Genomic DNA, 13039 nt, shown 5'->3' on the forward strand with positions numbered 1-13039 from the left:
GAGGGGGACAGCAGCTGGGTGCTGGCAAGTGCCTGCAACAGGACAGTGTGTCTTCTTGATATCTCCATCTTCTGCAAGTCCAGTCCATCCACTCCTGGGAGCACTACCCTCAATAGCTCTTTTTTTTTTGCCTCTCTGGAGTTGTCTACTGCAAGAGTCCCCTCAAAGCACTTGCATGCAACCTAGTGTGGCACAGTCCATGCTGGCAGCTTGAGATCCCCACTGGCACCAGCAACAGATGACAGAATCAGGCAAATTTCAGATCTGTATCTTCATGCCTGGAGAATTCAGGCCAGATGAGACAAGCAGCAAAGACTTTGTCTGCAGAGGGGAGGAAAAGATCCCTAGATGCCACATTCATATCAACCATCCTGCTTTTGCCACTGCCTGGCAGCTGGAATGCTGGCAGTGTGAGAGCTGGAGGCCTGGCCTGTGTGCAACATGGTGCCTTGGGGACCTATAATCAAAGTTTTGATTATTAGCGTAACATTGGTCATAAAGAGGAAACAGAATGAAATAAAATGAAAGTGCAGCTATCAGCTTCCCTTGAGTTTAGCTTGATCTATTTTAATTTAAATGGAAAATGCCACATAACTTATCTATAACACTCTAAAGCCCTAGTCAGGAACATATTGCCAGTGCTAGATAGTGGCATGTTTTAGCAGCAGTATGATGGACATAAAGCTCTTTAACACACACAGAAAACCAAACCTTGAATGCTCTGCGAGGAAAATGATTTGGGCCTTGTCAAGAAAGTAGGGAGCTTGGGGCAGGAAGAAATGCACAGTACCTGGCATGGAGTCTCATCATGTATCTTGGCATCTTTTTATCTGTTTCTGGAAGTTCCGAATGGCAAAAATAGAAAACGTCCATCGCAAAGGTGCTGTGAGGCAATTTTGTGCATGTGAAGTGTTTCGAAAGCCCTGGGAGCCTTGCCCAGCTGTCATACAGTGACCTCGGACAGGGGTTCATTGCAATGAGCTCCCAATGTCCCTCCAGCAAAATGACCAGAGGGTCTTCACTCCAGTGCAGCTTGCGCCGCAGGTCCTGAGGGCAAAAGCTTGATGGGCTCCTCCAAGATTGTTTTTATGTTCACAGCAGATTGCAAGTGGAATTATATTCCTCTCCCCCTACCAGAAAAGGCTTTGGAGAGGTGTGCAGGGTTCATGCTTCTGGAAATGCCCCCTCACGTGGAGCCTGTGCCCAGCTGACAGGGAGTGTCCCTGTGTCCTTGTGCCTTGGCCCTGGGAAGGCAAACCTCTTCCAGCTCCCAACAGCACACTCGAGTTCCCACTCGACATGGAAAACGCCGAGGATGGTGTGGAGAGCGCTGCTCCAGTGGCCTGGCGCCGATATCAAAGGCAGGTACGTGGCCTCATTTCCCACTCGAGGCAGCTGCAGGACGGCGCCGCTTCCCTCTGCAGGGGGAAGCTCGCGCACGGGCCGGAAGCCATCATGGAACAGCCAGCTCAGGAAGGGGCCAGGGCCAAGATTTTGTTTTTAACCTGTTTCTTGTTTATTTAAGCCTTTGAGGAAGACGAATAAAAGCAGCCAGTGAGTGAGGCGGGCTGTGTTGCAATCGGAGCTGCGTGTGCTGGCTGGGTCGCGGCGGTGGCGGCGAAGGCGGCCTGCGTGACAGCAGCCACTGCTCAGCCCCACAGAGCCACCAGCGGCTCACACGGCAGCCAGGCTGCTCCCAGAAGGTGTCCTGGGCACATCCACGTCGAGCCAGCAGCAGCTGGTGCTTTGGCTGGCGGCAGGAGAGCTGTGCTGCCTGCCAGGCTGCGGCGCGGGATCAGGGCTCCGGAGCTGCCTCTGCTGAAGGAGGAATTAGAGGCACAGATGTTTTGGTTATTTTGTGCAGAACAAGTAAAAGTAACTCTTTCCCTTTTACACAGAGGCATCAGTCCCGGATGCCTAGTCCCTGCTAGTGCTGCCTGTGCCACCTGCCTCCTGCCCCAAAAACAGGGACAGGCCAGTCCTACAGAGCTTCTGCCCCTCTGTGCAGCACTGACAGATGTAGCACTGCGCATATTTGATGCTGCAATGGGATGGCAGCAGATTTGCCACAATCAGCCAATTTTTGTTGCAGTTCACATCTCCCTTGCATCGCTCATGCTCCCCAGTCCAGGCTCCAGGTTTTGATGAGGGCAAACTCACGTTCCATCAGAGCAGTGCTTACCAGGGAGAGCAGTGATCAGATACTGATACACAGGGCTGTGGGGGAATGTCTGCCCCCTCTCTCCCATCCAGACTGGCTGCTACTTCCCATGTCTGTGATCTCATAGTGCACTGGTTTGGGAAAACACTGGTTTGGGAACTTCCAGCTGTTCCCACCAGGTGCTACAGGAGGTCCCAGCAACACAGAGCTGGCAGCTGGACCCAGGACTGGGATCACTGCACTGGAATTGGAACCAGAATTTGACTGCAGAGCTGGGAGATAAATACACAGTTTCCTATTACAGAAAATGTAGACTCAGGTAGAGGTATCTTCTTGTTTTTAACAGGCAGAGGATTAGTGCCTGTTAGAGGTCATCCCGATATTTAAAAGTGTAAATAAAACGTAAAAATTGGATTAAGTGTGAGTGTCACCATGGGGAGGGTCTGACTGGGGCTTGGGGTCAAAGTACAGTGTGTGGAATAAAGTGAGACCATTATGGGTTTGGATCCCATAACTTTCATGTGCAGGAACTACCTTCCCCTCTCAATGTTATTTTAAAAGGACCCATAAGGGGCACTAGGTTTAACCCATTTCAAAGAGCTCTAAGGCAATGTTAGGATGTTTTTCTGAAATGCTCCTTTCCCCTAAGAGAGTAGATAGATATGTCATAATCTATTCGTAACTCTCCTTCCAAGTTTGCTTGAAAAGTAAATGAAGCCATTACAGAAATTCAGCTGACCAAAAAAAAGGCCAGCTCTGGCCAGTCATTTCAGGCTAAGCTAATGCAATTATCATTCTTACCCATATTGTCATGCAGTTAGTCCTGCTGAGCCTAGCACTCAATGGTCCTGATTTTTCATCATAAATTCTCTTTGTTCTTCTTCAAGTATTACTCCTGATTAAGGTCTGAGATTTGAGAAAATTAATGTCAGATTTTAAAGTGACAGGTGATTTTTCTTTGAGCAAGTTTGTTTTGTATGGATAAGCTTTTACACAGCATTGACATATTTTTGACTCCTCTTTACCTTTTGGTTTCCTTTGTAGATGCTCTTCTTAATATCTCTGAAAAGATTGTTGAGCCTGTGCTCTCAGAGAGGGTAACAAGCCCTCTTGCAGGTGTCACTGTGCAGCGGGGGAAGACATGGAATGGAAGCAGGCACCAGGAATGCAAATTCCCGCAGCAATTTGGGTCACATGTCCAAAGGGAATTATAATTCCTCACATGCTTTCTCACGCAGCAGGACACAGGACCAGAGGGACTGCTGCCACGGACTGGGCTTTCAGCTCATCTACTCCACTCTCCTCTCTGAAGGTGCCCAACTGCCAAGTCCTGTAAACCCGGAGCGAGAAACACCAGAATGGCCAATCCTAACTTGCTTATGGTAAAATATTTTGCTAACCCATGGCATATATCACTTGGTATGTCCCCTGAAGAGCTCTGGTTTGTATCCTTTCTGCTTGATTATCTCCAATGAGGTAACCCTGGAGATATCCACAACCTTTATAAATGCCCGTGCATTTTTTTTCAGACCTCCTGAGCTCTGCGTCTCAGCAATCTCCAGTGGCAGTGAATCCCAATCTTGCAGCTCACTGCTGAACAAACACTCAGTCCTTCTGCCACTCAGTGCCCATTTTTAAAAGCAAATCAAGCATTCCCATTCCCTTTCCCACAACAACATGAACTTTCTTGCCGCAGCCTCCCTTGCGCTTTGCTCTCTGCCCTCTGTATCAGTCAGTCAGTACTACCTTTATTACTATTCCCTTTCACCCCATCATCCACCTTTGCACAAGATCTTTCCAATCATCTTCAGCAGGAATCTCCTTGGCCCTTGAGGCACAAAACTGCCTACCCTCCTGGGCATCCCTCTCCCCCCTTTACTGCTCCTCACCAGGACTGCAGATGTAGAATGGATTATTTTGAGGTCTGGGCAAAGGGAGTCACACCACAGATAAAACTGTGCTGAAATCAGGAGGTGTCTCAGCCAAGGTACTAATCAGATTTGCTTTTGTTACCCTGATGCAGGCCAAGACCTACAGCAGGGACATCAACCAGGGTCCAGCAACTCCTTCCTGCAACTTCTATTTCACCCTGGCAAGCCAGACCTCCGCCCTCACCTTCCCTGTGTCACTGAGGCCATCAACCTGCCCCTGCCAGGACTGCTAACACAGCTTCATGAGGCCTTGCTTGCACCAGAGACCTCATTTTGTGTAGGAAAATGTATGTCCAAAATCCCTGGTTATGATCCACAGTGCTGGCAGCAGGCAGTCTGCTCTCAGCCATGCTGGCTGATAGAACAGGTGTAAAAAGAGCAAGAGAGGGATTTTGAGAGCTATTACAGCTATCAGAGAGACAAAAAAAATTATTCCAGCACAGACATGGTATTCACATGGAGAGCAATGGGAAAGAGGGTTTGGTTGGCAGCATCCCCTTGACAGTGCCTGTGAGAGCAAAACAGATCCTTCAAGCATTCTCAGTTCAGCTCTGGGCTGTGGCTGCCCAGAGGAGAGCTCCTGGGCTCTGGACACCATGCAGAGCTCGCAGGGAGCTGCCAGGCTGTCACTGCAGAGGAGGCCCTCTTGGTGCCCATTTAAGCTGCTTATGGATGCCTGGGACAAAAGGCTCTTTTTCTTTCTGCCTTGTAGCTGGAGCTCAAGGTTGGACACTCCCGGAGCAGTGGATGTCCAAGGGCACGAGTCCCTGTGACTGTGCCCATGTAAAATGGCCTGTGCTGGCAGGAGGAGGATGACAGTCAGAGATACCACTGACATAATTTTGAGGCTGGGTGAACACATTGCAGCTGGAAAAACACTAAAAAAAAAGGCATTTACACACCTTGTACAGGCAACTGCACTATAGGCAGCTCTGGTAAGGATGTTTGCTTTTCAAGTTACTCAGGACATCCCATTATACAACCCCATTTTCAGTCGACTAAAGCTTTGCCAAGCATTTTGAGGTGATTTTTTCCATGCTGTATGGCTGCCTCTGACATCTTTGAGGGAAAGATCCAGCCAAATGGGCTGGGTGGATGCCTGGCACCAAGCACAAGAGGAGAGGGCAGAAGAAGATGTTTTGCACCACATGAAGTGCTTCTGGTGACCTTTTTGCTGAATGGCTCGAGCACAGCCTTGTTTTAGAGCAGGGGTTTGAAACTTGGCACAAGGGCTGGGTGCCATGTCAGGGGTTTGCTGTGGGTCTTCCCACTGCCTCCCATCCTGCACCAATTCCTTGCTCCTGCCAGTCAGTCCCCAGGCTGTCTGAGGTGTCTCACCTGCTACCTCTTGGTTTTACAGCCCTGCTGATGAGCCATGGCACTGCCAATGTGGCATGAGACCATGGGATTTCTGTCTTTGTGGGATTTAAAAAACTACACCCACGAATTTGGGTAAGAAAATTTTACTACAGTTGCACAGTGAATTATTGAGAGGTTTAGAAGTGCCAGGATTGAACTGACCTGTGCAAATTCAATTCACTGTCCAAAGCTAGTTTAAAAGAGATATCTCTTGCTTCTTTCTTCACCCTACACAGCTGGCCTTCCCATCTGAATTTCCTGTAGTTTTAGTTACAATGTATTGATAACCCCTAAGCTTTTGTTGTTTTTTTCAACATGGCTTGAACTGGAGGTATTTGCAAACAGCTGAGATTTCAGGAATGTTACTGTTGCTGTGCATCCCAAAAGAAACACCCTTCCTTGCCTCTCATGCAGCAGTGAGGTGGAAGAGATGTCACCCTGCTTAAACCCTGCTTTAACACAGGTCCTGAAGAGTGGATAGTAAGAAATTAATACTAAGGAACACAGAGGATCTCTAGCCAGAGGGAGTGACACAACAAGACAATTGCAACCGCAGCTTTGACTCTACTGTGCTCGTTAGAATACTGTACTTCCATCACTGTTCCATTATCACAGTTTCCCTCTCAGCTGGTGCACAACTCCATGGATCTCAGTTATAACCTGTGGATTCCTGAGGGATTTGTGCAGGTGAGGAGCTTAACTGTCTTAAGTGCAGCCGATTTTGTGGGTAATACTGATGCGGAGTAAGCAGCATTCACAGCTAATTAAAAATGCTACACTTTAAAATAATTTCTGCAAATTAAAAATCTTTAGCAGCACTATTTTAACTACATTTTCTAAGTTCCATGGGGATTTGAACTCTGTTAATTTTCCACTCACTCCCTTGGCACCATTTAGCATATCAAAATGACCATGAAATTAAAAAACCTTAGCCGTTTTTACTTCTCTAGGAATTAGTGCTAGCAGGAACAGGAAAATGTTTTGCTGCAGGAAAAATGTGACTAAATTCAGGCCCTTTCCCCCTTTCTTCCCCACAAAAAGACATTATGTTGCAGTGCTGATTGACCCAGAGGAGCACAGGAGCTTCTCTGGGCACATACTGATTGCTCTGCCAGGAGGAGGATGCACAGGGCCACATTTCCTTGTGCCATCAGGCTGGGCAGTGAGTTAGTGCTAAATGACATTCTCTTGGCCTCAGAATGAGTCAGTATCTGTCAAAATCAGCCTGGTGTTTTAACTCCCACTCTGGGCACTGGCCACTGAGATGCAGCTACTACCCTGTGCAGCGTCAGACACCAGACCAATGCTGGAATGAATACTGAACCTCAAGTGTGTTGTTCCCAGGTTCCTGTTCTGCCTAACAAACTGCACTGTAAGCCAGAAATGTCCTTTAAAAAGGGTGGAAAAGAGTGGGGGCATGTGAGACTTCTCTTTGGAACAAGGCAGAGTGCATTTGCAGCATCCTGACATCGTCACAGCAGCCCAAACTCACAAACATCACTCTGTGAATTTGCAAGAAAAATGGCTCCGTTATTTAGCAATGAAATCTGCAAATCAGCCTCTGACAGTCACTCTGAAAAACGACATAAACATTCAACACAAGAACAATCAAAAATACATCAGATGTTATTTTTTTTTAACTGAGAGAGAAGACTCACATCCTTTCACTGAATGTATGTCTACACAGATCAGTGTCAGCTCTTATTCATTTGCTACTTCTAACTATGTACATTTATTTCTGTTCCTTGGGTCTTAGTCACCTTGCCACTGTGATGGCTTTGTTCTGCATGCTCTGATGAAACTGAATTCTGGGTGTTTCTTCAGAGCACAGGACACATCATTTTCTGGTCCTCTCTCATCCATACAGCATCCCATACTTGCCCTGCAAGCAGCTCTCGCTGGCAGCCTCACTCTCTTCTCCCTCTTTGGAACAAGGGGGTATCCAGGAGAGTTATCACCCTGCCTCCACCACTGGATCCCTTGTGGACCCTGTGCACATCATGGAACCTTTTCTTGCCTCTTCAGGCCAAGACACTGCATCAATCCCAGTGGGATGAGCCTGGCAGCAAGGATCTGTGCTACGTTTGCTTTCCCCACTTGTAAACTGAGCATCATAATACTTGCCTAGATCAAAGGGGGTAGGGGGAGAATTAAATAATTAATGTATGTAAAGCACTTTGAAAGATGAAAGATGCTATATAAGTACAAAGTACTAACTACAAAAAAAAAAAAACAACAAACAAACAAAACCCAAACTGGTTACTGATGTAAGTCTCCATTTTATTCTGTAAGAAATGCATGAAATCAGAATAATTGCCACTAACAAATTAGGAGTTAGATTATGCCAGGCCCTATCACAGCTAGTCAGGGGACTGGCAGCCTTGCCTCCTCCTGTGGTTGAGTTAGGGCACCCATATGGGCAGAAGGCTCAGAAAGTGTACCCACAATGGGGATCTGGAAGGGAAGGCACTTCCTGCATCACTGAATCATCTCAAGCACCGTGTCAAATGGTACAATTCAAAATTTGATGCTGCAGTGCCTTACAACAAGCTGTTCCTTGCTGTTCCTCTGCCTCGCTGCTCCAATGGCCAGAAACCTTCCTCTGGCTCCCAGGCTGAAGGCACTCATGGCCATTTGTATCCATTTGTCCTTGTGCCAACATTGTTTTAAGTTTAACGCAGGATATTTATAGATCAATCGTGTCCTCTCTAACCTCTGATGTTGTTGGGCTGAACCAGGCAATCCCTTTCAGTTTCCTATTGCTGCATGGGGTCTCCAGCCCCCACCAAGCAGCCTTAGTGACACTTGGTCCTGTCACAGTTCATCTTTCTCTAACAGAGATGAATAAAGCTGAGTGCAGCCTCCTCACAGGGTCCACTGATACTTGTTCTCCACCACTAATACCTTTCAGTCCCATGAGGGAAATGCTTGATTCATCCTCTCTCACATTTACCTTTTTCCATAGCCATACTGTGCTGCCATTTCAGAGTAATCCTGTCACCAGCCAGGGCGCCTGAGACTTTTTATTTTCCCAGAGAAACTCTGACCCTTCAGCCTTACGTGCCAAACCTTACATTTGGCACAATTGAATTTCGTCCTATTCCCATTGTTCCCACCCTCGAGGTCACACAGTCCTTCCTGTTTGATAGGCTGGGGCCTCTCTGTATTGACAAGCGCTCGCATGTCTGTGTCATCAGGAAATTTCACCATGCACTCCTCCCTCTTTTGTGTGACAGAAAAATATGGACTAAAAGCAGTCCCCAGGCAGCCCTCAGACCAATTCACCAGCACCTTCCAGACCTGCTTTCAGTTCATCTTGCTTTCACCTCCTATCCTGCTATGCCTCACCTATCTTACAGAGATGGTGGAGGTTCTTCTGGTGGGAAAGATGGTACAGGTTTGTAGGGCTTGCTGGACCCAACCAGTGCTTTGAAAGTGGTTGTGTTCCCTTGGGGACATTGCAAAAGAGAGTCAGACAAGTTGCGAAGCACTGACATTTCATAACAATGTCAAGCCAAGGAAATATAATACCCAGGGTAACTTGGGATGGGAGGGAATACTCTTCAACATCTGGTGGAGCACATGCAGTAATTCTGGCAGCACGGAGAGCTCTGTGTCCTCAAGAACCCTTTTATATTACAACATGAAGCCATGTTGGTATTGCTGCTCAGAGGGAAGCTGAGCCCATGGAGAAGTGGAGGGCAGAGACAAGGGCCAGGGGGCTTTTCAGGAGAGAGGTGCACAGAGATCAGGAGTCCCAGATCTGTCACACAGCTCTAGCCCAAGCCTTAGGCCTCTGTTGAGCCTCAGATAAAGACCAGGCAGCTTTGCTCATTTGTGGAGGTGATTTGTAGATAGTTTATGTCAATGTAGCAAAGCAGGAATCAAAGGGATGCTGATTTCTGGGAATATTCAGGTCTTTTTGAGGCAGAAGATTATGGTCCAGAATCTACTGCATCCTGCAACTGCTAAGAGAAGCTCAGGAGGAGACTGCAAAAGATGAAGCCCAGTATATTCAGGTCTCCTCTCCCCAGGGAAGATCATGGGGTTCATCTTTGAACCAGCCAAGAAGTAAAGGCAAATCTTGGCCACACCAAGGTGAGCAACCAACTTCAGCTGGGCTGGAGATGTCAGCTCCAACACTCAGGTGCTTCAGGGCTCCAAAGATGACTCTGAGAAAAGCCATCACTGATGGTGGACCCTGGTCAGAGGAAAGTCACAACCACTTGCTTTCAAAAGACTGAGTGACTCAGAAAATTCCAGGTGGTGTGCCTTCCAGAGGACCCAAAATTGTGTTTCAGGCAACTGCAGTGCCTGTGAGTACATCAGATCTTGGAGTACTGCTGGAGCAGTGAGTAACACAGTGAGACTGCCCCAGTGCCAGGGTGAGACCTTGAGCCAGCTGCAGGAACAAAGCCCCAAGTGTCTCCATGTGCCAGAAAGTGAAAGAAATGGGATACATGTGCGTATGTTCCACAAAGTTTGTCCTGGATCTTTGGAGAGAACACCTTCTTAGAGCTGCTGGTAGTGTTACACCAGCTCAGAAGCAGTTTGTTTCATGTGCTTCTTGAAAATAAGGCCTCTCTGATTTTATTACAAAACATCCACTCGCATGGGACAAGCTGAGCACATTTGGCACCCACTGCTATGAAGCTGCTTAATTTTATGCCTCTCATTAATGAGAAGTGGGAGCAGAAGCCCTTGCCCTTCCCTCTGCTGCCCACAGTGCCTATGTCCTGGTGTAAAGCCACAGGTAGATTTCCTGGAACTTCTGCACATGGTTTAAGGCAGCATCTCGAGCCCTGCACATGCATGTGGGTGTGTGAATGCATTTTATTTCATGATCAGAGGCGATGAAGAGAGTAAGGTGCATTATTAAATGTACAGCCTCAGTGTGTGGAGTATCCTGACCTAAAACAAATCCTCTTCTACTTCTTTCCACATCTGTGACCTCAGCCAGCTAAACTGAAAAGCTCTGTACCTTGGTCTTACCCTTAGTGATGCCAAAAAGGCACATGGAGCATATGCAAAGAATACTTTGCATTGCATGGTTACTCTGGAGGGCACCTGGCACAACCCAGCACTCAGAGCAGAGCCTGCAGACACACAAAACAACATGAAATAGCCTCAGAAGGGCCTGTGGAAAACAAGCCTCCACCTCCAGATGACCTGAACTTTAAAAGTGGCTGTGGCAGAAGCCAGCCTGGATTGCAAGTGTTGGACCCATTTCTAATTGGTCTTGTGTTTTATGCAAATGTGCTTTCAAGAGTGACACATTGTTATTATCTGTTGTCAACGGGCACGAGGTTGTGGAAATCAAGTTTGACTTTAAACCTTTTTTCAGTGAGAATCTTCCGTCATTTACTTTAATGGGGAACCCCCTGCAGTTTGGCCCAATCTTGGTGCTGAACTTTGGCTCCTTGGCCATGCCTGGTGCAGCTCTGCAGTCCATGGCTCACGGTGAAGGGATCAGGGGAACAATAAACAAGGGTGAGGCAAGGTCTCAGCTTCTCCTTAGCTTGGAGAGTGGTGATCCTTTGGCCAGCTGTGGCACATCTGGCTCCCTCCCAACTCCAGCTGTCACACTGGGGTGGCATCTCTGAGGGTGCTCCTGGGTCAGCAGCTTTTTGTGGAGTTGCTCCTCGGGCAAAGGCAGCCAAATGTCCCCCAGTCCTTGAGGCAACGAGGAGAGCCACATCCAAGCCTTTGTTCCTTGCTAATTCTGCTGCTCTGGATTTGTGTGCCTCAACCCTGCCATTGGCACTTGGCTGGGCTGCTGCTGCCTGGAGAAATATCTGTGTAAACACCATGCTATGGGAGTGAGTGCCTGTGCCTCTCTGGGAGCCCAACCACGCCAAGCCCACTCAATTTCCAGGGCAAAAATGGCAGTGGGGAAAAATCAGAGCTTTCTGTAGTTCCTGTGTGTCCCCAGCCCTAGGAGAAGCACTAGGAAAGACTGTGTCACCACGAAGCTGCAGCCCAGGCCTCGCCTTTTCCATGCCTGGCGATGTGTGTCCTCTTTGCCTTGTTGTCACCCGGGCTGCACTGCTTGCTGGCACGGCGAGGAACAAGAGCAGGCAATGTTTTACAGAGGATGGTGTCTGGCTGTGGAAAAGCTGTGCAACATGACTCATTTTGTGTAAAGGACATGAAATTACAACTGCGTGCCACATGAGAGATGGTAGCTGGGCTCAAATCAAAAAACATCCTCATCCAGGAAGGGTATTCAAGCATGTGCTTAATTTAAGAACATACTTAATCAGGGCCTTTGGGCATAAAAGGGTAATGATTATTCTTGTGTTGCTGGGAAAATCCAAGTGACATCCGGAAGATGTATTACTCGAGAAAATTTAGTGTTATTTCAGTGTCCTCGTTTAATCTTTCAATTTCCAGAAATGTAATTCTTTTAATTTGTCATTGCTATGAGTTCCTTCACAGCTGTTTTACACTCAATTGTTAATGCCAAGTGGAATCAGCAAATACAATCTGGTTCAGATAATAAGCATGGAAGATCAATCCTCCATCAGTCTCTTTTCTCCGTCCCCATTAAACTTCCCAGCATGTAAGATATCTGTGTTTGACTTTGCAGGGAAGGCTAGCCACTGCAAAAGAACTTCTGGTACACACTGTTTAATAATTTAAAATCAGCAACATCCCTGCCCAGATTTTTTTCAATGCATTTGACCCCTAATTTTTTCTCTAAATAACCCTGCATTGCTGCAGAGATCAGAAATTGTGTGATTCTAAGGTGGAAATGACTTTTTGTGTGCAAGGAGCCAAGGAGAGCCTGCCTGTCTCAGTGTGACCAGAGCAGATGGCAACTAATGCTTTCGTTTTCCTTGGAAAAACCAAGTTGCACAGCTACTTTGAGAAGGCAACTCTGGTCTACGCTGACCACATTTCATGGTTTCATGCCCAAACCCTTCTGTCACTCTACAGAAGATGTCCCCTGAGCTGGCCTAGACTTCTCCTGCCCTGGGGACTCTGGGCACCAGCTGGAATTTTCAGAGGGGCTGCAGGGATCTGGGACCCAAGTGGACATCCCACCTATATCCTGTAGGAGATCCTCAGCCCTTGGAGCATGGCCTCATTTTTTTACTTGCTGTATAGCAAAGGTATTGAGGCACCTGTTTTACCAGAGATTCTCCAGCCAAGAGATAAACAAGGGTTGTTATTGGCTGTAAGGTAAGTGCTTGTTAATTTTATTGACTTTAGGTTAAATCCTGTTCATCCTCCTCAGGCAATTACTCCCACTGAAACAAATATGAATGTCAGCATGAATAAAGCAGTTGGATTTTGGCCCCTTTTAGAAGACAGCAATCATAAAGCTAGCTGCCAGCACAAATCCAGGTGCTAAACCAGGGACTTTCCTGGGGGAAAAACCACAGTAAAGATCTGTGGGATAGAATTAGGGAAATGGATGGCCATAAAGGAAAAAAAAATGTAACTTCATTTCACTCTAATAATTATTAGAGTAGATTTTCAACTGGGCATAAGTAAAACGTGTCCACAGCTTTGGCACTGCTTCCTCGTCTGACCTTGGGGATGATCCTTGAAAACTCCATTCTTCTCAAAGCTGTGGTTAGAT

At 47.3% G+C, this 13039-nt stretch overlaps 2 long non-coding RNA genes across 2 annotated transcripts; one reads left to right on the forward strand and one right to left on the reverse strand.

The window, feature by feature from the left end:
- Window positions 1–1282: 1282 nt before the first annotated feature.
- LOC146443910 (uncharacterized) lies at window positions 1283–12877 on the forward strand. Its single transcript, XR_014849361.1, has 3 exons — window positions 1283–1365; window positions 3206–3543; window positions 4185–12877. It is a non-coding gene; the product is annotated as an uncharacterized LOC146443910 (long non-coding RNA).
- On the reverse strand, window positions 1493–2285 carry LOC146443911 (uncharacterized). The gene is made up of 2 exons (XR_014849362.1): window positions 2183–2285; window positions 1493–1818 (listed from the first exon to the last, which is right to left on the reverse strand). It is a non-coding gene; the product is annotated as an uncharacterized LOC146443911 (long non-coding RNA).
- Window positions 12878–13039: the final 162 nt, after the last annotated feature.

The sequence above is a fragment of the Lichenostomus cassidix genome, chromosome 1Aa (genome assembly GCF_008360975.1).
Source record: "Lichenostomus cassidix isolate B80296 chromosome 1Aa, HeHo_3.0, whole genome shotgun sequence".
In the NCBI taxonomy this organism is placed as follows: Eukaryota; Metazoa; Chordata; class Aves; order Passeriformes; family Meliphagidae; genus Lichenostomus; species Lichenostomus cassidix.